This window comes from Lissotriton helveticus, chromosome 4_1 (assembly GCF_964261635.1).
Source record: "Lissotriton helveticus chromosome 4_1, aLisHel1.1, whole genome shotgun sequence".
NCBI classification, from domain to species: Eukaryota; Metazoa; Chordata; class Amphibia; order Caudata; family Salamandridae; genus Lissotriton; species Lissotriton helveticus.
Window position 1 is genome coordinate 402,779,371 of NC_136063.1, and position 27,070 is coordinate 402,806,440.

At 48.1% G+C, this 27,070-nt stretch overlaps 1 protein-coding gene across 19 annotated transcripts in view; it reads left to right on the forward strand.

The window, feature by feature from the left end:
• UBR5 (ubiquitin protein ligase E3 component n-recognin 5) overlaps positions 1-27,070 on the forward strand; it is a 2,132,574-nt gene that overhangs the window by 1,202,226 nt on the left and 903,278 nt on the right. The window lies entirely within an intron of this gene.

A 27,070-nucleotide genomic window follows, 5' to 3' on the forward strand; every position in this document is an offset into this window, starting at 1 on the left:
GATCGGCACATAACCATGATGTGGATATGCACGCTGACCCCGCGGAGGAAGACTTCCTTTTTGATACATTCTCCACATCTGAAAAATCTATAAAAATTCTACCTATGCTCAAAGGTGTGCTCAAACATGCAAGTGACATTTTTAAAGAGCCCACTAAAGCAAGGGTGATAAACCCGAGAATTGAACGGAAGTACCGGCCTGCGCCCGTGGACCCTACCTACATCAAGGGCCAACTCCCACTGGACTCCTTGTTGGTGGCTAATGCTCGCAAGAGAGCCAACTCGCAAACAACGGGTGATGCTCCTCCTCCGGGCAAGGAATCCAAGATCTTGGAGGCCTCTGGAAAACGTGTGGCTCCTCAGGCTGCTAATCTTTGGAGAATCTCCAATACCCAAGCCCTGTTAGCAAGATATGACAGGGCACACTACGACACTTTAGAGCAGCTACTGCAACACCTACTAGATACTTATAAGGAGGGAGCAGAAATGCTTATACAGGAGGGAAAGTTAATTTCCAACGCGTCCATTAAGTGCGAGTTAGATGCAGCCGACATAGCAGCTAGGGCCATAAACACTAGCGTTATGCTAAGGAGGCATGCCTGGCACCGCATCTCTGGATTTAAGTCAGAAATCCAGACTACCCTGCTCAATCAGCCAGTAAACCCCAACTTCCTGTTTGGCCCAGAAGTAGACACCACTCTGGAGAAGATTAAAAAGGACACTGAAACGGCTAAATCCATAGGGGCTCTGCAGTCTCAGCAGTTCAGGGGCGGTTCCTTTCGTCGCTCCGGTAACAGGGGAGCCTCAAGAGGACAAGCGTCACAACAGGCCCAGTACAGCAAGGGAGGCACACAAACCACCGATAACAAGAACAATAGGGGTGGATATCGTGGAAACAGTACCAAAGGCAGGGGACGTGGAAATAATAATGCCAGATCCTCTGCCACTAACAAGCAGTGACGTATTGTCACTGCCCCCCGCCCATATAACACCGGTCGGGGGGAGACTCCAGCAGTTCCTGCCAGTCTGGGAAAGCATAACCACGGACAGGTGGGTGAGACAACTTTTACAACACGGTTATTATCTAGAACTAACCTCCACTCCACCCAACATATCTCCAAGGCACCGTCCTATGTCCGCAGAGCACATGCACTTATTGCAGCAAGAAGTCATATCCATGCTGCAAAAAGGGGCCATAGAGCTCGTGCCTGTAAAACAACAGGGGACAGGGGTGTACTCTCTGTACTTCTTAATCCCAAAAAAGGACGGATCCCTCAGGCCCATTCTGGACCTCAGGCCCCTAAACCAATATATCCTATCCGAACACTTTCACATGCTCACGTTACAGCAAGTTCTGCCGTTGCTCAGTCAAGGAGATTTCTTGGCAACCCTAGATCTAAAGGATGCCTATTTCCACATTCCCATTCACCCCAGTCACAGGAAATACCTCAGGTTCACCATCAACAACCAGCATTACCAGTTCAAGGTCCTGCCTTTCGGGGTCACTACAGCCCCCAGAGTTTTTACAAAGTGTTTAGCGGTTTATGGCATAGGTAAATACCCAGGCAAAAACAATATAACTATTTGGCAAGAGAGTGTGGTATATCATACAGTAAAACATATAAATATATATATATATATATATATATATATACACAAGAAAAAATTAGAGCAACCAACTGCTATGATAACATAGAAAATTTAATTATGATGATAAAAATTGATATGGACATGTTCAATCATACAAAGAATCATATTTAAAATAAGATAAAAACAAAGCAATTATTGGATCATAATGATATGTGCAAAAAGGTTTTAACAGAAATATTCGATGATTCCCAGAGCTAATTGAGGGAGCTATTGTCTGTCGACGCGTTTCAACACAAACACTGTGTCTTCATCAGGACAATTTCTGTTTAAGTCTAAAATTTAAAAATATGTTCTGTGAGGTTACTCATTCTTGTTACATGATAATATTTCCGTTTTAGATATAAACACTTGTAGTAGTTCATAATCAATCTATCTACAGAGGTTCTTGCCAGATAAGTGATACAACAATCTGATATACCGCAAAAGAAGGACATTTACAAAAAGATAAACAATCTACAACAATGTTGAATATCATTTCTACCAACAAACACATTCAATACAATTTCTATCAAGAATGATATAGATCTTAGAAAAGATATGAAATACAAAGACCCATGCCTAGAAGAGGTTATCAAAAAGGCAGAGATGAAGGAAAAATACATTTTTGGTGCCAATACTTTAGTATAATTCAAATTAGAAGAACGGGAGGTATGGATTCGCATCTTATTAAGGAGGAGAGACACAGACAATTTATATGTCTCTACATTCCATCCATGGCGATTTCACGTAAAGATTTTTAAATATTTTACATCTTATATTAAGATTGACGATAACCGTAACTTTTTCTATTGCAGTAGATATTATTTAAACGCGATCTTATGATATAAATAGGTATTTCTCTTGAGTGTATTGGGTAGATAAAAAGGACTTTTCTATGAAAAAGTAAAGGTCTTCTTTATGAAAAAGTTACGGTTATCGTCAATCTTAATATAAGATGTAAAATATAAAAAAATCTTTACGTGAAATCGCCATGGATGGAATGTAGAGATATATAAATTGTCTGTGTCTCTCCTCCTTAATAAGATGCGAATCCATACCTCCCGTTCTTCTAATTTGAATTATAGTAAAGTATTGGCACCAAAAATGTATTTTTCCTTCATCTCTGCCTTTTTGATGGGTCTTTGTATTTCATATCTTTTCTACGATCTATATCATTCTTGATAGAAATTGTATTTAATGTGTTTGTTTGTTGGTAGAAATGATATTCAACATTGTTGTAGCTTATTTATCTTTTGGTAAATGTACTTCTTTTGCGGTATATCAGATTGTTGTATCACTTATCTGGCAAGAACCTCTGTAGATAAATTGATTATGAACTACTACAAGTGTTTATATCTAAAACGTAAATATTATCATGTAACCAGAATAAGTAACCTCACAGAACATATTTTTAAATTTTAGACTTAAACAGAAATTGTCCTGATGAAGACAGTGTTTGTGTTGAAACGCGTCGACAGACAACAGCTCCCTCAATTAGCTCTGGGAATCATCGAATATTTCTGTTAAAACCTTTTTGCACATATCTTTATGATCCAATAATTGCTTTGTTTTTATCTTATTTTAAATATGATTCTTTGTATGATTGAACATGTCCATATCAAGTTTTATCATCATAATTAAATTTTCTATGTTATCATAGCAGTTGGTTGCTCTAATTTTTTCTTGTGTATATATATATTTATATGTTTTACTGTATGATATACCACGTTCTCTTGCCAAATAGTTATATTGTTTTTGCCTGGGTATTTACCTATGCCATAAACCGCTTTGCCCTGACCCAGGAAACCTATTATATTCAGGGGTCCCTGTTTAATTGCATACAAAGTGTTAAGCGACAGTGGCCGCGCACCTTCGGAGACAACATATCCATGTCTATCCGTATCTGGACGACTGGCTAGTACAAGCAAAGTCAGCCCAGCAGTGTGCCAACCACATGTCCCGCACAATCCACCTCCTACACAGTCTGGGATTTTCGCTCAATTACCAAAAGTCCCATCTTCAACCTGCACATGTACAGCAGTACCTAGGCGCAGAAATAAACACGCTCGCTGCCACGGCGCACCCAAACTCAGCGAGAGTCAACAGCATGCAACTGCTGACTCAGAGATTCAGGCCACAACACTCACTCCCGGGGCAGGTGTTCATGCAGCTGATAGGCATGATGGCCCCCTGCATCTTTATAGTCCCTCACGCGAGGCTACACATGCGTCCGCTTCAGGAGTGCTTAGCACGCCAGTGGAACCAGGCTCAAGGACAGCTAAAAGACCTAGTGTTGGTGACCGGTCGTGCATACAACTCTCTGCATTGGTGGAACACACAAAACCTTTGCAGGGGACGACCGTTCCAAGAGCCTGTACCACAAATAGTAATGACAACGGACGCATCTCTCCAGGGCTGGGGAGCGCATGTCCTCCATTACACAGTGCAGGGACTATGGACACCGCAACAGCAGAAGATGCACATCAACTTACTAGAACTGATGACAATCTTCATGGCAATGAAGGTATTCAAGTTGCATCTCTGCAACAAAGTCGTGTTGATCCGGACGGACAACATGACTGCAATGTATTACATCCAAAAGCAAGGGGGGGACACACTCTCCACAATTGTCACACCTAGCACAATGCATGTGGAAGTGGGCCATTCAAAGGAACATGTTCCTCATGGCGGAACACCTCCCAGGGAAGGACAACCAGATGGCGGACTTGCTCAGCAGACACAGCCATCAGATGCACGAGTGGGAGATACATCCCTCAGTGCTCCAACCATACTTCCGTCGGTGGGGTCATCCAGAGATAGACCTATTTGCCACACACGAAAACGCAAAATGCCGCACCTTCGCCGCCAGGTTCCCACACCCGCAGTCTCAGGGCAATGCGATGTGGATGAACTGGTCTAACAGATTTGCGTACGCCTTTCCTCCAGCTCCACTCATACCGCTAGTGGCACGCAAACTGAGGCAACACTCCATGACGCTCATCCTGGTTGCTCCAACGTGGGCAAGGCAAGCGTGGTGCACCACGCTCCTAGAACTTTCCGTGGTTCCCCACGAGCGCCTACGGCTCACGCCCAGTCTCCTCACTCAGAACCGTGGAGACATTCAGCACCCCGATCCGCAGCAGTTGAGCCTGGCAATATGGCTCCTGAAGTCATAGAGTTTGGCTACCTAAACCTGCCCCCTGACTGCATGGACATCATAAAGGAGGCTAGGCGTCCTACCACAAGGGCCTGCTACGTGGCCAAATGGAAGCGCTTTGTTATCTATTGCTCCAATAATAACATAAATCCGCTGGATGCTTCCACGCAAAATCTCATAAGTTACTTCCTGAACCTATACAAGTGTAATCTAGCGTATAGTTCCATCAGGATACATTTAGCAGCAATGGCAGCTTATCTTCAAAATAGACAGCACCTATCCCTTTTCAGAGTGCCAGCCATTAACGCTTTTATGGAGGGACTGAAAAGGATCATTCCTCCAAGAGACCCACCTTCGCCTGTCTGGAACCTCAACATCGTCCTCACCAGGCTCATGGGCCCACCATTTGAGCCACTTCACTCTTGTGAGATACAATTTCTCACATGGAAAGTGGCTTTTCTGGTGGCTATTACGTCGCTACGACGAGTTAGCGAGCTGCAAGCCCTCACTATTCAAGAGCCTTTCATTCAGATACATGCTAATAGGGTTGTGCTGCGCACCAACCCTAAATTTATGCCCAAGGTAGTGTCACAGTTCCACATTAACCAAACTATTGAACTACCTGTGTTCTTCCCAAATCCTGATTCAGTGGCAGACAGAGCACTACACACACTAGATGTTAAAAGGGCTCTCCTGTACTACATAGACAGGACTAAAGATTTCAGAAAAACTAAACAACTCTTTGTTGCCTTCTCTCCACAGTACAAGGGCAACCCAATTTCTAAATCGGGTATAGCCAGATGGATTGTTAAATGCATCCAGATCTGTTATCAAAAGGCTAAACGCACGTTAACAATCCCCCCAAGAGCGCATTCCACACGCAAGTTGGGGGCATTCATGGCTTTCCTAGGTAACATCCACCTAGAGGACATATGTAGAGCAGCCACATGGACCAACATACACACATTCACCAAGCACTACTGCGTGGATGTCCACTCAAAACAGCAAGCTGCTGTAGGTCAGGCTGTTCTCAAAACTCTTTTTCAGTCTGCTGCAGCTGGCACGGGCAACCGCCGCTAGGGAGGGTACTACTATTTATTCTATGCATAGATATAAATTCAGCAGCCCACATGCCTCGAACGGAATATGCTACTTACCAGTATGCATCTGTTCTTGGCATGTAGGGCTGCTGACATTTATATCGTCAGGGGTGGCATAATACATGCTGCAGCCCCTGGTAGGCCTTGGTTACACCTATGCCCTGCGTACCTAGGGTACACTTCTACAGGGGCTGATAAGGTGAACCAATTCCCAATTGTGGATGTAACTAGAGTACATGGTGTGAATTTAGAGAGAGTGCATCTGGGCTGTGGGTCTGATTAGCAGGCCCACAGCCACATCTAAGTCAAAAACCAGTAAAGCAAAAGCAAAAAGTGGGGGTGACCATAGGAAGCAGACCCTACTCTCCTACACTCTTCATCGTAGCGGTTCTAAACTCGGCGCAGTTTCGGGTTTATCCTCCCGAACAGCGGGTTCGGGATAGTCAGGCTCTGATTCCGATCTTCCAGCCGTTATCCAGAGTCTCGGTCAGGTTGACGCTGCGGCTTCTGGGGCTGATGGCCTCCTGCATCCTTCTGGTGCATCACGCCCGGTGGCGGATGCGGATTCTGCAGTGGGAACTGGAGTTTTAGTGGGCCCAGAATCAGGGCAACTTGTCTGACCATGTCTTAATCTCGGAGGGCACTGTAAGGCAGTTGCATTGGTGGCTCACGGACCGCGATTGGGTCAGCGGCAGATCCCTCTCCCTACCCCAACCGGAGCACATAGTTGTGACGGACGCGTCCCTCCAGGGCTGAGGGGACCACATGGGAGAGGCGGAGATCAGAGGCCTCTGGTCTCCGGCGGAGTCCCAGCTCCATATCAACCTTTTGGAGCTGCGGACGATCCGGCTTGCACTGAAGGCATTCCTCCCCTCTGTCCGGGGGAGTGTAGTGCAGGTGTTCACGGACAACACCACCGCCATGTGGTACTGCAGCAAATAAGGCGGGGTGGGGTCGTGGACCCTATGCCAGGAGGCTCTGCGCCTCTGGCAGTGGCTAGAACATCTGGGCGTGACCCTGGTGGTTCAACACCTGGCAAGATCACTGAACGCCAGGGCGGACGAACTCAGCCGTCGGTGCATGATGGATCACGAATGGCGTCTGAACTCGGATGTGGCGCAAGGCCTCTTTCAGCGATGGGGAGAGCCTTGGTTAGATCTATTCGCCACCGAAGAGAACGTGCAATGTCATCAGTTCTGCGCGTTGGAATTTCCAAGGCTGCACTCGCTCGGAGACGCTTTTCGTCGCGAGTGGAGTTGCGGTCTACTGTACGCCTTTCCGCCTATACCACTTCTGCCCAGAGTGCTGAAGAAGATCAAGCGCGACCGGGCCCAAGTCATCCTTGTGGCCCCGGACTGGGCTCGAAGGTACTGGTATCCAGAGCTACTCAGTATGTCAGTCGATCCCCCGGTTCGTCTGCCTCTTCAGGAGGACCTTCTGTCGCAGCAGCAGGGGCCGGTCCTCCACCCAAACCTGTCCAGTCTCCACCTCCATGCTTGGAGATTGAGCGGCGACAGTTGAGGCCATTTGACTTTCCTCCTGAAGTCTGTAATGTCATTCTGGCAGCCAGGCGTCCCTCCACGAAGTCGGTATACGCCTGCAGGTGGAACAAATTTGTGGCATGGTGCACAGCAAAGGCTGTGGATCCACTCTCTGCCCCCCTTTCTGATGTTCTTTTCTTCCTTCTTTCTCTTGCCTAGCAGGGCTCTGCTCTGGGCACTATCGAGGGCTACCTTTTTGCCCTTTCCGCCTTCTTGAGGCTACCTGATCAGCCTTCTTCGTTCAAGTTCCCGATTGTTAACAGATTCTTGAAGGGCATCACTCCTATGTTTCCCCCTGTTCCTTTCGTGATGCCCCAGTGGGACGTGAACTTGGTTCTTACTTACCTGATATGCGCTCCTTTTGAGCCGCTTCATAACTGTCCTCTCCGTCTTCTTACACTTTAAACTGCTTTCCTGGTTACCATCACCTCTTCCAGGAGAGTGAGTGAGTTCCTGGCTCTTTCCTCTAAACCTCCTTTCATTTCTGTCCATCCGGACAAGGTTTTGTTGCGGACAAGACCCTCTTTCCTGCCCAAGGTAGTCACCGCCTTCCACATCGGGCAGTCCATCACCTTGCTCACCTTCTTTACGCCTCCGCATCCCTCTAAAGCGGAAGAGCGGCTCCACCATCTGGACCCAAAACGTGCGCTGTCATACTATCTGGATCGCGCACGCCAGTTCCGGGTGGATGACCAACTCTTTGTTGGTTACGTGGGCGCTAAGAAGGGACGGGCAGTGCACAAACGGGCCATCTCTCGGTGGGTCGTGTTGTGCATCAAGGCATGCTACTCTTTGGCTAAGAAGGAGCCTCCTGTTGGGCTGAGGGCGGCTACTATTGCCCTGGGCCGGGGAGTCCCCTTGCAGGACACATGTCAGGCAGCTACGTGGGCCTCGCTGCACACGTTCGCAAGACACTACTGCCTGGACAGCCAATTCCGGAGGGATGGCTTCTTTGGCCGTTCCGTCCTTCAGGAATTTCTGGTGTGATTATTGGTTCGCAGACCCACCACCGGGGTTGGTATTGCTGGGGTATCTATTCTAAGGTAAGGAATCTAATACTAACCTGTTTCTTTCAGATGCACAAGTTACTTACCTTCGGTAACGATATATCTGTAAGAAACAGTAGTTGGTATTAGATTCCTTACCGCCCAACCCATCCTCCCCGTTCTGCGAACCGATATCTAGGGTTAAGGTCATCCCGTTTCAGGGCCCTCGTTTCATGGCACCAGTGTTGGTTTTTATCATGGCTCTGCGTTTCTGGTGCGGAAAAACTGTGTATAATAACTGACGTCAGCGCGCAAGGGCGGCGTCTAAGTACTCCGGCTACGTCATCCCGGCACCAACGACGACGGACGCGGAGCCGCAGACAACGCCTACAGACGCGCAAGGGTACTGCTACGCAAAAGTTTCCGGATCCAGTCTCACACCTGGGGATATTCTAAGGTAAGGAATCTAATACTAACTACTGTTTCTTACAGATATATCGTTACCGAACATAAGTAACTTGTGCATCAAGGTGGTTCCGAAGCAGGAAAGGGGTCAGGGATGCTACTCCTAGTACTTCTTGATTCCCAAAAATGACGGACGCTTGAAGCCGATCCTAGACCTCAGGATCTTGAATTTTTACCTCAAACAGGAGAAATCCAAGATGCTGACCCTGGCTCGGCTTCTTCTTGTGCTGCAGAAGGAGGACTGGATGGTGTTGATCGATTTGCAGGATGCTTATTTTCACATTCCCATCCTGAAGTTGTATCGTAAATATATTCATTTTACGGTGAGGTCTCAATTCTACCAGTTTGCGGTCCTTCCTTTTGTTCTTACCACTGCACCTCAGGTCTTCACAAAGGTGATGGCATTGGTGGCAGAACATCTCAGAAGATCGGGGAATCCTGTTTTCCTCTATCTGGACGACTGGCTGCTCAAAGCAAAGTCACCAGAGATGGTACTGCATAATTTGTAAGCAATAACACGTGTGTTGTTCAACTTTGGGTTTTCGATAAATGTACCCAAATCTCACCTGGTGCCCTCTCAGCACAACCTGTTCTTAGGGGCAGTATTGGGTACTAGTGAGTCAAGCCTTCCAGCCTCTACATGGGATTCAAGAAATCCAGGCTATAATTCCACTTTTTTAGAATTGAGGGTCTGTTTCAGTTCTGAAGGTCTTGCACCTGCTTGATCAGTTCGCTTCCTGTATACTGTTGGTCAACCATGCACGCTGGCATATGAGGGCCCTCCAGCAAGCAGTGGTTTCAACACTACGGAGATCTCGAGAGGTGGTCAGTGTGAGAAGTTGGCCTGATATATGATGCTCACTAGTTCTAGTGATCACCTTGTATCAGTCCAAACAACCCTTATGGTGTTTGGTTGTAAGTCAACCTTATAGACCAGCTATCCTAATGGTAGCATGGACAAAGCAGTCTTAGGCTAAACTCTTTTGGCATGTGAAGCCAGCTGTTTTACCACAATATAACCCCTTGAATACCAAGTGAAAGCACACCACACAGGTTGTTATGAAAATAAACAGTATATTTATTAATAACACCTCTGAACTCTTTATGAGGTCAGAGGGCTAAGCACATGACAATCTCTTACGAAAAATACTACAAGTCGCACAAAATTACAATGGTGCCCTAGGGGCACGACAAACCATATACTAAGTAAGTGGAATGTGAAAGTCGATAATAGGAATGGAGCTGTCCAGAGGCTGTAGGATCGATGGGACCACGCTACCCTAACTTCAGGTAAGTAATAGGAGGCCCACGGAACGCGTGTGCAGAGTGTGAACTCACACGCGAGATGCGTAACAACGTCTATGGACCGTACAGTTCAAGTTAAAGGTGAGTACGGACAATCCTGACTAGGTAGGACTAAAACGACTGTGGAATTCGACACTAGGACAGTTAAACTACCCTTGAGCACTGAAATGCTCGTGTTACCTCACCCACGGGCCGCGGGTGCATAGGTGTCAAAGTGCGCCGGCTTCTCGCGTTGAAGTCAATGGAGCCTGAAAGAAAAGATGCTGCAGGCGACCAGGAGGAAGATGTCCGGTGCAATCCAAGGGTGGATTGTTGAAGAAGGAGACCTGAAAGCAGAGGGGACAATGTTCACAGTCACTAGCCAGTGACTGGAGTGGAACCAGGGAGGAACCAGATGTTGTTGTCTCGATCAGGTGAAGAGTGGACGCTTGACTCTGCAGCCACGTGGACCAGGAGGCGTCTTCGACGACCAGGATGGAGGCACGAGCTGTCCCACGCAGGCTCTCGCTGTCGGCGGTGTCGGATCCGGGATTGGACTCAACAGGCCTTGGCAAAGGCAACCCACGCGGTGTAGGGAAAAGACGTCTGGTGCGGGCTAGGAGAGTCCGGGGTGCCCCTTTTTTTGGAAGGGAGCAAGGGCCAGTCTGGAGCAACCAGACCAGCAGCAAAGATTCAAAGGTTCGTCGTCTGGGAGGCCACTAGCCAGCCGGCAAGTGACCAGACAACGCGTCGAGCAGCAACAAAGCAGAAGGGCCCCACGCACATCTCGTGGATGGTGGAGGGCTGATCTTCGGTGCAGGGGCTGCTCGGGGTTGGGGTTTCTCAGTCCCCAAAGCACTTGGTCGAGTTTACCTCGGGAGTCGTGCTGGAAGCGAAGTGCAGGTTCGTTCAAGATGGCCGGTCCCACGTGTTTCGTCGCACCCACGGGTCTCAGCTTTGCTGTAGATGCAGGTTGAGGTCGGAGAGGTCTGGGAATCCGGGTCTCGTCGGGCTCTGAAGTCTGGATCCTCGAGGGAAGACGACAAAGTGAAGTCGCTGGATGCTTGATGGTGCCTGCAGTTGCAGGGTGGACACTCCTTGTCCACAAGGGAGATTCTTCAGTCTTCTGTGGAGCAGAGTTTCTTCTTGTTGAATAGTTCAGGATAATCTAATTTGGAATGGGACCAGCTCCTACCTTTATTCTCCTAAAGGGGGCTGCACTACTGACTAGGTCTCTCCCCTGGGTGGGACCAGGAAGGGGGGTGGTTACACCCCCTATCCTTTGTCCGGTTTCCCGCCAGAGCTGGGGCAGGGATGCCCCAGCAACTGGTTTGAACCGGTGTATGCACAGGGCACCTTGTGTGCCCCAGGCATGTCTCATTCCTTTCAGGCCTCCCTACCTCAATACACAAAATCCTGTCTGGGGTGGTGCTAGCACCTCCCAAGGCAGGAAACCCTTTGTCCAAGCCATCCTCGCTGGAAGGACTCCCAGCAGCAGGAGGTCAGACTTGTGTCTGTGGTGGCAGCATCCATTTTGTGATGCTGAGGCTCAATTTAACTTTAACCGGGGTTCACAGTTACATACATGTCGTGTCCCTCTAGAAGGGTGGAATGCTACCCCGTCGCCAGAATTGGCGAGGGGGTAGTATTCCAAATCGTATGACACCTTACTCGACATGTAATGTTATACCAGAGTTGGCATTTAACCGCGAGGTTGATAATGCACTTAAGAGTATATGGTATAGCGTTATCATGGAACAGCTATTAGGACTTGGTTCCGCAAGCTGCAAACAGGCTCAGCTCATGCCAGAGCACCATCTCACATAATTCCAAGCACTCTGCCTTCAGGATTGATAAGGCCTTCCATAGGAGTGACTGATAGGAATATATGTGTCCACTTTAGGGTTAGATATAGGTATACTATATCTACAGCAAAGGGTGTTTACACCACCTTGCCCCAGCTGTCATGCAGCCAGTTGTGTCAGATTTAGATGGCCAGCCAGGGGTGGCATAATACATGCTTCAGCCCCTGGTAGGCCCTGGGTACACCTATGCCCTGGGTACAGGGTCTGATAAGGTGGCCCAGTACCAATTGGTAAATGCACCTAAAGTACATGGTTGTCAATTTAGAGAGAGAACAGCTAGGCTATGGGTCTGATTAGCAGGCCCACAGCCAGGGAATGTCGTAAACCAGTGAAGCAAAAATCTGGGGTGACCATAGGATTGCAGACCCCACTCTCCTACAGTCAGGATGTCCAGAGACACTGCGGCGGAGCTGTTATAGAGGAGTGTTCCAGGCAACCTTTCTCAAGGAAATCCATTTCAACCTCCTCCAGTGTCCACAATGATAACGGATGCTTCCGCTTTAGGGTGGGGGGGGCTCACCTTGGGGATCTTTAGGTCAAAGGTCTAAGGTCTCCAGAGGAAAGACTTTCACATCAATCTTCTGGAATTGCATGTGATAAGTTTGGCTCTAAAGGCCTTTTTTCCCTTCACGGTCATTCAGTTCAGATCAGACGGACAACACTACCGCGATGTGGTACATCAACAAACAGGGAGGAGTAGAGTTGAATCTTCTTAGCAGAGGCGCTCTGCGACTCTGGTCCAGGACCATCAGATGTGTGTGTTTGTGCATCATCTGACTGGGGAACTGAATGCATGTGGATAGTCTGTCAGCAAAGTTCGGGCGATCACGAGTCGCGTCTCCATCCAGAGGTGGTCTATCACATTTTTAGGATGTATGGGTTTTCTCGGTTGGACCTGTTTGCCACTTACGTGAACGCACACTGCCCGTCTTCTTCAATCTCCAGTATCTGATGTAGGGAGCTCTTAACAGCTACTCTTCAGGGCTACTTGTCAGACTTGTCAGCTTTTCTCTGGTTACCAGATCAACCCTCGTTGTTTAAATCTCCCATATTAATGAGGTTCATTACATGTCTAACAAATAGGTTCCTCCCTCTCGCTATATCATGCCTCAGTGGGATTAAAATGTAGTTCTCCCTTTCTTAATGGGTTCACCTTTCGAACCTTTACATAGTTGCCCTTAAGGTTCTTAGCGTTTAAGACGATTTTTCTGGTTGCAATCACTTCTGCTAGGAGGGTGATTGAGTTGCTGTGAGAAGTTGGCCTGATGTGCAGTGCTCACTATTCTAGTGATCACTATATATCAGTCCAAACAACCCTTATTGATGATTGGTTGTAAGTCAACCTTATAGACCAGCTATCCTAGTAGCATGGATACGAGCAGTCTAAGGCTAAGACTCTAGAGGGCGTGTTAAGCCAGCTGTTTTACCATCACATTACCCCTTGAACACCCAGTGAAAGGACACCACACAAGTTGTTATGAAAATAAACAGTGTATTTATTTATAACAAGACTACCCTGGCTCTTTATGAGACAGGGAGCTAAGCACACAACAAAACTCTTATAAAAATACTTCAAGTCGCACAATTTACACAAATGCCCGAGGGGCACGAAAAACCATATACTCTAAAAGTGGAATGCGAATTACTAGCGGGTAAGTAACGATTCTCAGAGGCTTTAGAAACGCTAGGCCTACAATACTGAACACTCAGGTTAGGAGCAGGAGGCCTAGGGACACCACGTGCAGAGTGGGAACTCTCACGCGTAAGGCGGGAAAAAGCCTATGGAAGCTAGTGTTCACAAAGTTAGTGTTCTCGGGCGAACCCGACTAGGTAGGTCAAAAACGAAAGTGGATCTGGACCCTTGGATAGTGAGGCTATGCTGGGGCACCGAAATGCCGGAGTTACCTAGCCCAGGGGCTGCAGCTGCATAGGTCTGAAAAGACGTCGGGATTCTTCGTTGACGAACCAGGAGCCTGAGGGAAAGGAGTTGCTGGCAGGCGACCAGTGAAGATTGTTCGAGTGATCCAAGCCTGGATCGAAGATGGATGACACCTGAAAGCAGAGGGTACCAAGTTCGTGACTACTAGCCAGTAGTCAGGGGGCACCAGGAGGGCACCGGATGGTAGTCCCCTCGACTAGGTGAGTGGGCGACGCTGTGGTCTGCAGTCTCACGGACCAGGAGGCGTTGTCGGCGACCAGGATGGAGGTACGAGCTGTCCCACGATGGATGATGCTGTCGACGTCGCTGGACCCAGGATTGGGGCAACAAGTCTTGGCAAATTCAAGCCCACGCGGTGGACCTAAAACGGCGTCTGGAGTGGACCAGGAGGGTCCGGGGTGCTCCTCTTTTGGAAGGGAGCAAGGGCCAGTCTGGAGCAACCAGACCAGCAGCAGTGATGTCGTCGGGCGTCGTTAAGAAGGCCACAAGCCAGCGGCCTAGTAGCCAAACAACGCGGTGAGCAGTCGCAAGCAGAAGGGCCCCACGCAGATCGTGGAGATGCTGGGAGGCTGAACTTCGGTGCTGGGGCTGCTCAGGGTCGGGGCTTCTCGGACCCCAAAGCACTCACCAGAGGATCCCTCGGCGGTCGTGCTGGAAGGAAGTTGTGCAGTCTTGAAGATGGCCGGTCCCTCGAGGTCTCGTCGCACCCACGGTTCTCAGCTTGGCTGTAGAGGTGGGTAGAGGTCAGAGGTGCCAGGGAAGCCGGTTCTCAACGAGCTGGGCAGTCGGATTCCGGAGGAAGGACTTGCAGCAGACCGCAGTGTTCTTAAGATGGTGCCTGCGGATGCAGGGTGACTACTCCTTAGTCACAAGGGAGAATCTTGAAGAAGAAATCTTGATGTCCTTTCGTAGAAAGTCGTGTCTTGATTCCAAAGATGATCTAATTTGGAAGGGGGCCTGCTCCTACCTTTATCTGGGAAAAGGGGGCTGGCACGCGACTAAGTCCTGCCCTATGGGTGGGACCAGGAGGGGGGTGGCTACACCCCTCTCCTTTGGCGGGCTTTCCCCAGGCCAGGGGCTGGAGTGCCCCTGGAACTGGTTTCAGCCGGCCTATGCACAGTGAGCACCGGGGTGCCACTTGCAGTCACCTTCCTCTGAAGCCCTGCCTACCTAGGATACACAAAATCCTGTCTGGGACGGTGCTAGTACCGCCCCTGGCAGGAAACCCTTTGTCCTTGCCTCCTGCTCTGGGAGGGCTCCCAGCAGCAGGAGGGCAGACTTGTGTCTCGGTGGCAGCATCCATTTTGTGGAGCTAAGGCTCTGTTGGACTTTAACCGGGGTTATAGGTTACATACATGTCGTGTCCCTCTAGAAGGGTGGAATGCTAACCCCGTCGCCAGAATTGGCGAGGGGTTAGTATTCCAATTCGTATGACGCCTTACTCGACATGTTTTGATAAAGCGATACCAGAGTTGGCATATAACCGCGAGGATTATAATGCACTTAAGAGTATATGGTATGCGATATCATGGAAACGGCTAAGGGATAGATCCCGAAAGCCGCAGACAGGCTCAGCTCATGCCAGAGCACCATCTCACACGATTCCAAGCACTCTGCCTTCAGGATTGTTAAGGCCTGCCATAGGAGTGACTGATAGGAGATCTGTGTGTCCATTTTAGGGTTAGATATAGGTATACTATATCTAAAGCAAAGGGTGAGTACACCACCTTGCCCCAGCTGTCGTGCAGCCAGTTGTGTCAGTTTAGTTAGTCAGCCCAGGGGTGGCATAATACATGCTTCAGCCCCTGGGAGACTTCTGGGTGCACCTCAGCCCTGGGTACAGGGACTTGGAGAGGGCCCAGTGCCAATTCAGTACCTGGGTACAATTTGGATAGAGAGAACAGCTAGGCTGTGGGTCTGATTAGCAGGCCCACAGCCAGGGAAAGTCGTAAACCAGTGCAGCAAAAAGCAAAAATCTGGGTGATCATAGGATTGCAGACCCTACTCTCCTACAGTTGCTCTTTGCTGTAAGCCTTCCTTTACTTCATTCCATGCAGATAAGATGGTTCTTAGGACCAGAGCTGCTTTCCTGCCTAAGTTGGTCACCCCTTTCCACCTAGGGCAATCCATCACTCTATCCACTTTCTATCCTCCCCCTCACCCTTCCAAGGAGGAGGAGAAATCCTCATTTCCAGGCCCCAAAGAGGGCGGTCAGCCTCTACCTGAACAGAACGAAGTACTTCATGTTGGATGACCAACTCTAAATAGGTTATGTGGGCAAGATGAAGTGCAAGGCTGTTGTAGGAAAGTAGGATCTGCTTCAAAGATTACCCCCACTTTTTACTTGATGTAATGCTGTTTGACTAGTCTGACTGTAATCCTGCTAATCAGGACCCCAGTCTCCGTGCTTTCTCCTCTAAATTGGTTTGGTAAGTACTTGGGTACATCCCAGATTGCACTTTCTTGTTTAGGACTCTTTGGTTCAAACTAACCCAACCATCTGTATGTCCGATTTTCACTTTTTTAACGGAGTTAGAACTTTCCCTTCATTAAATAAATATTTTTCTGGCTTGGGGAACAGTCTATACTCTTTTTAATTCACATCACTTTGTTGGGTACTACTTCATGTACTTACAATAAGAACCCAATGAAGACAATTGGCTACCAACTTTCAGTTGGTGCCTGAGGGTTCTTTTTCTTCACTATGTCTGCTAAACACACTTGTTGTCTCGTTTTCCTCTCCTTTGACCTTATTCTTAGGTGGTGGTAATTGAATATTCTTACCCCTCTCCTTTTGTTTTTTCGCCTTAGTCACTCTTCTGTTGTTTGAATATACATCCCAGATTGGACACTGGTGCAACCTTAACAGTCCCTAGTATATGGTACTAAGGTACTCGGGCATAGGTACACCAGGGGTCCCCTAGGGGCTGCAGCATGTATTATGCCACCCCTGGGAGACCCCTCAATTTATATCTACAGGCCTGCCATTGCAGCGTGTGTAAGCTGGTGCTAGTACCACTTACGAAATATATAGGTGTACCTATATCTAAGGTCACTGCACTTAAAACCTCTAAGTCACCCCTACAGCAGGCCTTACAATCCTGAAGGCGGGCGCTTGGTTCTAAATGTGAGGGTGCCCCTGCATGAACAGGACACCCCCACAGCCCATGGAGTCCATTGTCCTGGGTTGTGAGACCGCCATAGGACATCTAGAGGTGCACTGCTTCATTATGCAATGATCATCTCGAAACTGACTGTAAAGAACTGTGATAAAGTGCCATCTTTCTTGCATTGGTATGCCCCCACTTTTTGCTGAACTACTGATGTGCATGACTGAGTGTGCCCTGATCTCCTGACAACCAGGTACCCAGGGCCTGTGTTCCTTCCCTAAAACTGTGTTGAAACTAAAACCCCATTGGCATCTCCGGCCACCTGTCAGCCCCTAGTAAATGGTACCCTAGGTACCAAGTGCATGGGGACCAGAGAATACCCTTAAGGGCTGCAGCACTTATTGTGCCACCCTTAGGGGCCCTGAACCCCGACACCCACACACTGCCTTTGCAGGCTGAGTGTCTAAGTACAGAACTAACCAAAGATTCGACATGGCGCCCATCCCTGGGTGCCATGCCCACAAGTCCCACTGCCCTGGCATACCTCAGTCACCCCTCTAGCTGGGTGCCCTATGCCAGTGGTGTGGGGACAGGGGCATGAGGCCTGTGCCCCTACAGTTCCCAGGGCCACTCCTGGGCACTGTAAGTGCAGTGCTGCCATTAAGAGTATATGGTGCTGGGAGGTCGAAATTACGAACTCCACAGCACCATGATTGCCTCACTGAAGACTGAGAAGTTTGGTATCAAACTTCTCTGCACATTAAACCTGCACGGATGCCAGTGTGAGATGTAATGTCAAATGCACCAGAGGGCATCTTAGAGATGCCCCCTGAAACCTAACCTACAACCCACATCTGGACTGAGAGGCTGCCTAGGCTGCCCAGGCTGCCCCACGGCAGACATGATGCTGGACCCCTGGGTGGAGAGCCCCCGCTCTCCTGGGCCTGTAACAATGCACATCCTGGGCGAGGTGCTATGTCTCCTCCCCCAGGATGGACAGGGGGAAGCTTCAAAGGCATGCCGCCTCTGAGAGCTTCTCCAGACCATTTGCTGTACCCAGCAACTGGCCCCCACCAGTTCTACCCCCACACTGGCGGGAAACCCTATGTCAGGAAGGGGGGGTGCCAGCCTGTGCCAACCCCACCCCTCAGGTGGGAGAGGCGAGGTGAAGCACGACCCCGGACTCTGGCAATCTTGAGGATGGGGAGCCCTGCCCAATCACAGCTAGGCTCCTGCCCCCCTACCACAGGAGAGGAGCAGACTAGGGAATGTACCCACCCCAGGACAGGGACCTATTGGTCCCTGCCCTTGCCCTACCTGTAACGCCACTAAATTCAGTATTTAGGGGCTCCCTGAACCTTACTTCCTCAGATCCTGATCAGAAAAGATCAAAAAGAAGACCCGCCGTGCAGCTGCTAACAGGACGACACCCACTGACTTTGCCCCAGCCCTACCGGCCTGTGGGTCCTGGAACCTGCTCCTGCTTAATCCCGGCGTCTCCTGCGGACCGCAACCTTGGGACCTCTTAGGACCTGCCTGCCTTGACCCTCTTGAAGATTGAGACTCCCATAAACAGAGGCTCTGCTTCAACAACCATACCCCTGGTGCCAGCCAAGAAGCACAAGACCAACCCACTCTGCACCCGCCGAGCCCGGCCCGTGGCTGAGTGATCCAAGACCACGAGGACGTCCCCCCGGCGACTGGGACCCAAGGACCAGTGCCCAAAGACCCTCCTCGACGAACCAGACGACGCCTGCAGCCTCGGAACCAGGGACCACCCCAACCACGACCAGCCGAGGGTAAGATTTCCCGACGCCCAAAGACACCCCGGCACCGTACGTCCTGCCCCCTGTGTCTTCCTTTGGGGTACCTACCTCTTCTCCAAGATCCCAACTTGCCTCTCGAAGTGGTGGTCGCACCTGAAGAATTACTGTCCCCAAGTCTGCAGCCTTTGTTCCCTTTTTATCTTTCCCATTGATTAACATTGAGCGCCCAACGGCTGAAAAGCACCTTGCACCAGCCGCCCGAGTGCTCCTAGTTGCACAACCTGTGTCCTAGCTCTTCTCCATTTTCCCTCAGCAAGTGACCAGGAGCCCAGCTCCCACAGCCACGTGGCCTGCTAGCCAGCAGCCACCAACTGCAGGCCTCCTGCCTCTCATTGGATAACATTGGGCCTAACTACCTCTGCACCCGGCTGCCCCTGTGCCGCTGAGGGTGTACCAACTGTACCTACCTGACCCTGGGGGACCCCTGAGTCTATGCCCAGAACCTTAACCTCGCTAGTCGAGTATTCACCTGGAAACCGATAACTCACTTTCCTGCCAAAGGATAACATTGACTGGTTTGACTTGAAAAATCTTCTAAGTGTGAGGTTTTGAAACTCTAAAATATTCCTATAAAATCAGCCGAATACCGAATTCTGAAGTACTCACCTGTGATCAGGAGAGAAGCCAGTACTGTGCCTTGTAGCCCAGTACTGAACAGCAAAAGTAATCCTAGCCTGGTTTGCTAGTAACTTGAATGTTGTCCATAGGAATCCATTGTCTGCTTTTCTGTGAAATTTCTTCTGTCTACTTTTGAAAACTTGAAATATTCCTTAAAATTCATATCAACTACTGAAATGTAATTACCTACCTGCCTTAAGTAGAGATCCCAGTGCTGGACCTAGGAGCCCAGTACTGGATTACAAAAGTAACGAGAACGTACTTTAACTGTAACCTGAATTTTCTCCCATTGGATAACCTTGCTAGATTTTCACGTGTGAACTTTTAAAATACCTTTATATTCCTTAAAAATCATTGCAATAACCAAAACGTTTTTACTAAACTGTTTTCAGCTTACACCCCATGACTGAATCTAGGATCAAGTCCTGGAATTACAAAAGTAATCTACAAAGTAATTAACTGCATTTTTGTAGAAAAACCCATTGAGATCGATGTTAAATTGTGTTTAGAATTGTGTTGCTTACTGCAACCTATGAACCTATTGTGTTTACAAAGTTATTACCTTTCTGCAAAGTACTTACCTGAGATCACTCATAATTGAGAAAAGTATATTTTGATACCTGTTGGTTCTAAAAATAAAACAACTGTATCTTTTGATATAAAAACAAGAGTTCAGTCCTTGAGTGTTGGAAACATTTTGCTGATTGAGTGTGTACAACACATGCTTTACACTGTCCTCTTGTACTGCCTTACTGCTCGACCAAGCTACCACTTTCTAGAGTAAGGTCAGCCCTGACTTTAACCTCTGTTATACCTCTGTGTTTTGTGGTCTCTATACACACTGTACCTTACTTTGGTCCAGTATATTTAGAGCCTTTTTCTAACAAGAACCCTGTCGTGTTTGGTATCAAACATGTTGGAATCATACCTCCCACGCCGTAAACGGAACAGTAAAGCACCTTTGGGAGGTCCTCAGTGCTCACGGTTACCTGTCTTACAGACACGGACAGCAAGCTAGGGCTGCTGCCGGCCAGGGACTCGGTTCTGCCCTCCTGCTGCTGAGCCCAGCTTGTGCAGGGTAAGGCAGAAAAATAGGCATTCTGTCACAGACAGGGTTTAGTGTATTGGGGCAGGGTGGGGGTATAGGAAACTGGCTCTATATATACTACACCAAAATGAGGTATAGTGTGTATAGAGTCCAGGTGACCCCAGAGGTAGGCAGAGGTTAAAGTTAAATAGAACCTTACTCTCTATTTGTGGTAGAGTGGTCGAGCAGTAAGGCTGTATTAGAGGACAGTGTTAATCATTTGATATATACACTCAGTCAGCAAATTAATTCACACACTCAAGAACTGAACTCAAGGCCAATTGTTTTTGTATTAAAATATACTGTTTTATTTAGAACCAAGCAAGCCTGGCACAGGTAAGCATTAAATACTTTACATTAATACGTTGCTGAATGTAGAACAGTTTGAAAATGCTACAGGAATTGTACTTTGTTTGATTTACAGGGGATGCAGTAGGTTACAATACTTAGTGAATACAGTACATTGAAATGCATAGGCTTTTTCAGTAAATTACAGGTAAGTTACTTTTTACTTTACTTTTCTAACTCCGTGCTGGATAGTTAGATTCAGCACTTGGACATTTCCTGCAAACAGGTGAGTAAATACGTTTTGGTTATTCGTGCGATTTTTAAAGAATATTTTTAGGTATCAAAACTCCACACTTAGAACCTTTTTGGGAGAAAATTGTCAATGTTATCCTATGGAGGAAAAACAGGTTATCGGTTCAAAAGTAATTTGTAGACTGTGAGAGTTAAGGTTCTGGGGTTAGACTCAGGGGTCCCCCAGGGTCAATGATGCACTCTTGTTACACCCTCAGCGGCACTAGGGCGGCCGGGTGCAGAGTGTTAAGGCCCAATCTTATCCTACGGAGGATAGGGGGTCTCCGGTTGGTGGCTGCTAGCAAGCAGGCCACACAGCTGTTGGAGCAAAGCTCCTAGGGTTTAGCTCAGGGCAGTTGGGGTTGCAGGTCAGCACAAAGGTGCACCCTCAGCGGCACTGGGCGTCCGGGTGCAGAGTGCTGTTTCTGATGGATACATCTGCCTGTGGATTCCTCACTTTATGATTCCTCACCATATGAATATCCCCTGCGCCAGCACTCCGCGGAAATTTTTCCTAGCTCCCTGCACCGACTAAGTCTTCACAATGCCATGGCTCTGCATGCTGCTCCGCATGACGTCACCGGAGCCATAAGAGGACCACGTCTGCGTGATGACGTCCGTTCCCTTTTTTCTGCGCTGTCGAAGCAAACGTTTTTTTCTGGGACTCTCCATACTTTGCCTGGATACTTTGTAATTTTGTTTGTATCTTTCTCTTTTGACATGTCTACCCCGAGGAAGTCAGATTTTAAGCCCTGCAGGGAGTGCAGTGGACATATGTCAATTACTGACCCGCATGAAGATTGCCTTTGGTGTTTATCAGACCACGACGTCGAGGGATGTTCTTCGTGCAGGAAGATGAATCCTAAGGCGTGAAAGGAGCGAGAAGCCAAGCTTTACATGACCAAGAAAAGAAAAAAGGGGTCGGAAAAGGTCAACGTCCAAGTCTTCGATGTCGCATGACTCCAAGAGGAAGCATAAGAAGAAGAGGAGAAATGCTTCTTGGCGCCGATCCTCAAAGTCTGTGGTGTCGAGGTCGCCTTCTCCTGCTCGACGTCGAGAAAAGGACTTTATTTCTCCTTCAGTGTCTCCTCAGGCGACTCCAGCTCATTCTCCTTCCTATAAGTGGACTCCTGAGCAGGCGACGACGCCGAGATGCTCACCGACTCCAGAAGGTGTGTTGAATCCTGCTGATGATGAGGTTTCTTCGGCTCTGGCTGTTCCACCTGTGGCTCCAGCGGCTCCGACTCCAGAGGTACCTCGTTCGGATCTCAAACCTGCTTCATACCCTCAGTTACCGACGCCGGGTTCGGATCCTTCACATTTTTTTATTTGAATCCGATGTATGGTGTGTTCACCAGGGCCTCGTACCCCTTTGGAGTACCTTTGGGTCCCATGGGTCCTTTGGCATATCATTTGAGTGTGCCTCACCAGTATCCTCAGGCCCCCTTTATGCCGTTCATGCCTGCGACTCCGTCCTGGACCATTCTGGCTTGGATGATGTCGACGCCGTATGGTCAGTCCCCGGCTCCATCCCATGAAGCTTCTCTGATTCGATCAGTGCCGCCTGTGGTAGTGGATCCACCTTCGATGCCGCTCCCGGAGCCGTTGACAATACGCGTGGCACCGCCGACGCCGCAACCGAACAGGCGCTCGAGGAGAGAGGCGCAGAGATTATTCAAAGTGGAGCAGTACCAGGCTGAAGAGAGGGAGGAAGGAGAGGTGTATGACACAGAAGATATGTTTGAACACTTGTGTGAGGCAAGTGGGCTTGACACTTCTCAAGAGTGGGACTTTGCTTCTCAAAAGGCTTCTCCCTCGAAGGATGTTGCTCCTTATCATATGGTTATTAGGAAGGCTTCGGAATTTTTGGATTTGCAGCTTCCTGTGGCGGAGTATAAGCCTAATCTTCTCACGGAGGTGCTTCATTCTCCATCTTGGGTAGTTGACCCTCTTTTGCCATTCAATGATGCACTGACTGAGCCAATTATTGATGTGTGGTGCAACCCTCTTTCGGCTCCTGCGGTTTTGAGGTCAGTCTCAAGAAGGTATAGACCTGCTCCTGGAGATCCGGTTTTCCTTTCTTCTCACCCCTCTCCTGAAAGTCTGGTGGTGTAGGCTTCTTGTTCGAAGCAATCTACAGGGGAGTTTTCGCAGGTTCCCGCCGACAGGGATTCCAAGAAGTTAGAGCAATCTGCAAAAAAGGTATTTTCATCGGCCAGTATGGCACTGAAGTGTACCAACGTCACTTGTCTCTTGGGCAGGCATATTCTTGCCCTAATGGACTCTGCAAAACAACTTCTTCCTAAGTTATCTGACGAGGACAGGGGGAATCTGAGTGAGGTGTTGGCGGACTCTCAGGCTGCGGCTCGCCAAGTCATCCAGTCTGTCCTGGACACGGCGGATTCTGTTGCCAGAGTAATGGGTTCATCCATTGCGACAAGGAGGCATGCATGGTTAAGATCTTCTGGGTTCTCTCCTGACGTGCAGGCTGCTCATATTGATTTGCCATTTGATGGGTCAAAGATTTTTGATGAAAAGGCGGACTCTGCCCTGCAAAAATGTAAGGACAGTAAGGCAACAGCAAGGTCTTTGGATCTGTGTCTTCTTTTCACGGCTGACCCGCTCTAATCAATTCCCACCTTGGATATATGGTCGTGTAACTCTTTCCCCGGTGTTTCTATTTGTGACCGTTTTTTCCTTGTTGATTAATGGCAATTTTCTTCTGGAATGCCCTGCTACAGAACTGGTAAAAGGGGTGTTCTCCCCCCCCCACCACTCTTCTTCACATAAGCTAAAAAGAGTCCTGTCTCTCGTTAACATTTCAGTTGTTCCAGTAACTGATGGAATTGTTTAGGATAAAGTTCCTTACGACTTATTCGGTCCTATGGAGGTCCTGCAGATACCATGTTTGTTTTAAAGTTTCTATGGGAAATGTAATTGTACCTGGGTTGCATTCTGAGGATTGGGATGTTTAAATTGTAAACTCCATGCTGTCAAAACTGGAATATTTTGCGGTTTTCGAAGCAGAGGATTTTTACCTTAATTCTGCTATGTTGAAATGTTCTGTTATCACCATTATGGACATATTTATTTACATCGAGCTAGTGTTCAACATACACTTTTTAATTGCACACAAAGGTGAACATTGTCCCACTACCCCACAACGGAGTCCAAAACATACAAAGATAAATGTACATATTTTGCAGAATATGACCTGTCCGATTTGACACCGTTTTATTATTTCAAACTTGTCCCTTCACCACCGGAAAAAATATTTGCTTACACAAACTAAGATAATATATACGGATTGTTTGTCACACAATTGTTTATGAAAGACTATCATTATTAGAAAAATACAATTTAACTGATATCAATTTGGTTTACCAAATCCTGGCAGGTCCAAAGTACGGATACTTTATTTCGAGCCTGCTTAATTCCAACTCAAATGATTTCTCTAAATGACACCATTCAGCAGACCATGTGTCTAGGATCAGCTAAAATGAAAGAAATTAATTCATCCACCTTTCTTTCTTTTGCCCGATTTGATATTGGCAACATATAACAAATTACACTGCTGAACAACTCAATAGTATGTTACAGAATGGTACATTCAAAACCACACTTTCAGGTCCTCACAGTGGCTATTGTGGCCACTGGACACAAATGGTTATCATGCACATTTTTTTAACTTCAACACTGAGGTTTAAAGCTAGCTGTCCTGACACCAGTTATTCCCAGTCTCAACACTCTGGAATTGTTGCTACCTATTCAGTGGGGAAAGTGTTGTCAGTGGTTAGAACACTCCACACTATCTGCAGTGAAACAACACTTTTTAATTTGATTGGTACCCAAGTCTCTTCGTACTAAAAGTTAATTCTGATAGATACATCTGCCGTGTGGATTCCTCACCTTGTGAATATCCCCTTGCGTCAGCAACATTCGGAAATTCTTTTCGTAGCCTCGCGCCGACGTGGACTTGGACGTCATAGAGACACGGCATCGCTCGCGACTCCGCTGACGTCACCTACGCCTATAATAGGCCCACGCCTAATAGCAGCCCTGCATGTGCTTAGTGAGGGGTTTCTTAGGGTGGCACAGTTTGTACTGCTGCCCTTAGGGACCTTCTTTAGTACCTCCAGCCCTAAGTTCCTGGTGTACCATTTACTAAGGACTTTCAGAGGTTGCTAACAGTGTTGCCAATTGGGGGAAACAATTGTACAGTTTTGGTAAGGAGCCAATTGTACAGTTTTGGTAAGGAGCTCTAGCACTGGAGACCTGGTTAGCAGGAACCCACTGCCCTTTAAGTCGAAATCGCATCATTTACCAGGCAAAAAGTGGGGGTGACATGTTAAAATGGGGAACTTCCCTGCAATATTTTCTAGTTTCATAACTGAGCACAATAATTTCAATAAATATTGTAAACTTTCTTTCTGTCTCTTTTTTATTATGGACATGCATGAGTGAGAAAACGAAAGGCGACGGTCTGTTTCCACAGTTCACCCTGGGGGCTAAAGAGTTGTGTTCTGTGTGCCAATTCACCTATTACTCTGGAAAGGTTAGTAGGGCTGGTGAGGCACTATGAGCTAGTCCGATTTGGGCCCATAAGTACTTATGTAGTATTGTGACTCACTCACTACATTCTGACGTCCTGTGGTCCCAGGCATAGTTCTGATTCCTGAGAGAATCCCTGCAACAAGGGTAGTGAGTTTGCTCAGCCCAATGCTGATGAAATTTGGTAAGAGGACTTGCAAGATGCTAGTGGACTAGACAACTCCCCAGAATCTGCCTTTTTTCCTCCCCTGGCCTTACCAAGTAAGAATCTTCATACTACCCCATGGATCTACATTGGGCAGCTGAGTTCCTTGATCTCCAGCTTTCCACTGTGGAGGTGAAAACCAGCATCCTGATAAAAGTCCTGCAGCCTAGCCAGACTGCTTTTAAGCCTTACTACCTTTTAAGGCATTGACCGATATCCTACTAGGGGCTTGGCCTAAACCCTTTACTGGCCCTTTGGTTAATTGGCGCATTCAATTACTTCACCATGCTCCAACCGACCTGGCATTTCTGTCACAGCATCCTTCTCCTGAGAGCCTCATGGTTGCAGATCTCCACCACCCTGACTTACCCCAACAATTATTTTCCACTCCCCATTGGCAGGGAAATAAAGCGAGTGGAGGCATTCAGTAAGCGCTTCTTCTAAAAGGCAGTTTTGCCCTACAGTCCAATAATGCTTCCTGCTTATTAGGCCGCTACACTCATGCCCTTTGGGATTCAGTGGCGTAGGTCCTCCCAGGTGTTCCTGAAGATCTTCACCCTGTTCTCGCACAGCCTTTGAGGATGGTTGTGATGTGGCAAAGTTCAGAATTTGTTGTTGCTTGGACTCCACCTACTCCATCAGATGGGCTACAAAGGCACCAGTGTTGCCATTTGCCGCCACACGTGGCTATGTTCAACTGGGTTCTTGTGCAATGGTCAGTGCTTCCTTATGGACATGCTGTTTGATACGACGCCTGTTCAGGGTCAAGGCAGATTCTGCCTTTGAATGCTTGCCTGTCTTCCCCTTCCTCGCACCTGGCTGTTGAATGTGGGCTCACTCAAGACAATAGTCTGCCACTTGCAGACTACAGTATACCTCCTGTCAAAGTGGCAAATTCACACCTGACTCCTCTAACTCTCCCTTTAATCGGAGTCATTCTGGGCATGGGTTGATTTTGTGTCTTCCCCTGGGGGAAAGGGTCTAGGGCATTCAGGCAATGGGGAAGATGGAGACAAATGTTCTAACTCTTAAAATGATGACAATTTAGGTTTTCATTGATCAGTCTTAAATTGGGTTCTTGTGGTGATGAAACGATTTTCTTTCAAGGTGGATTGTGCCTGGGTAACGT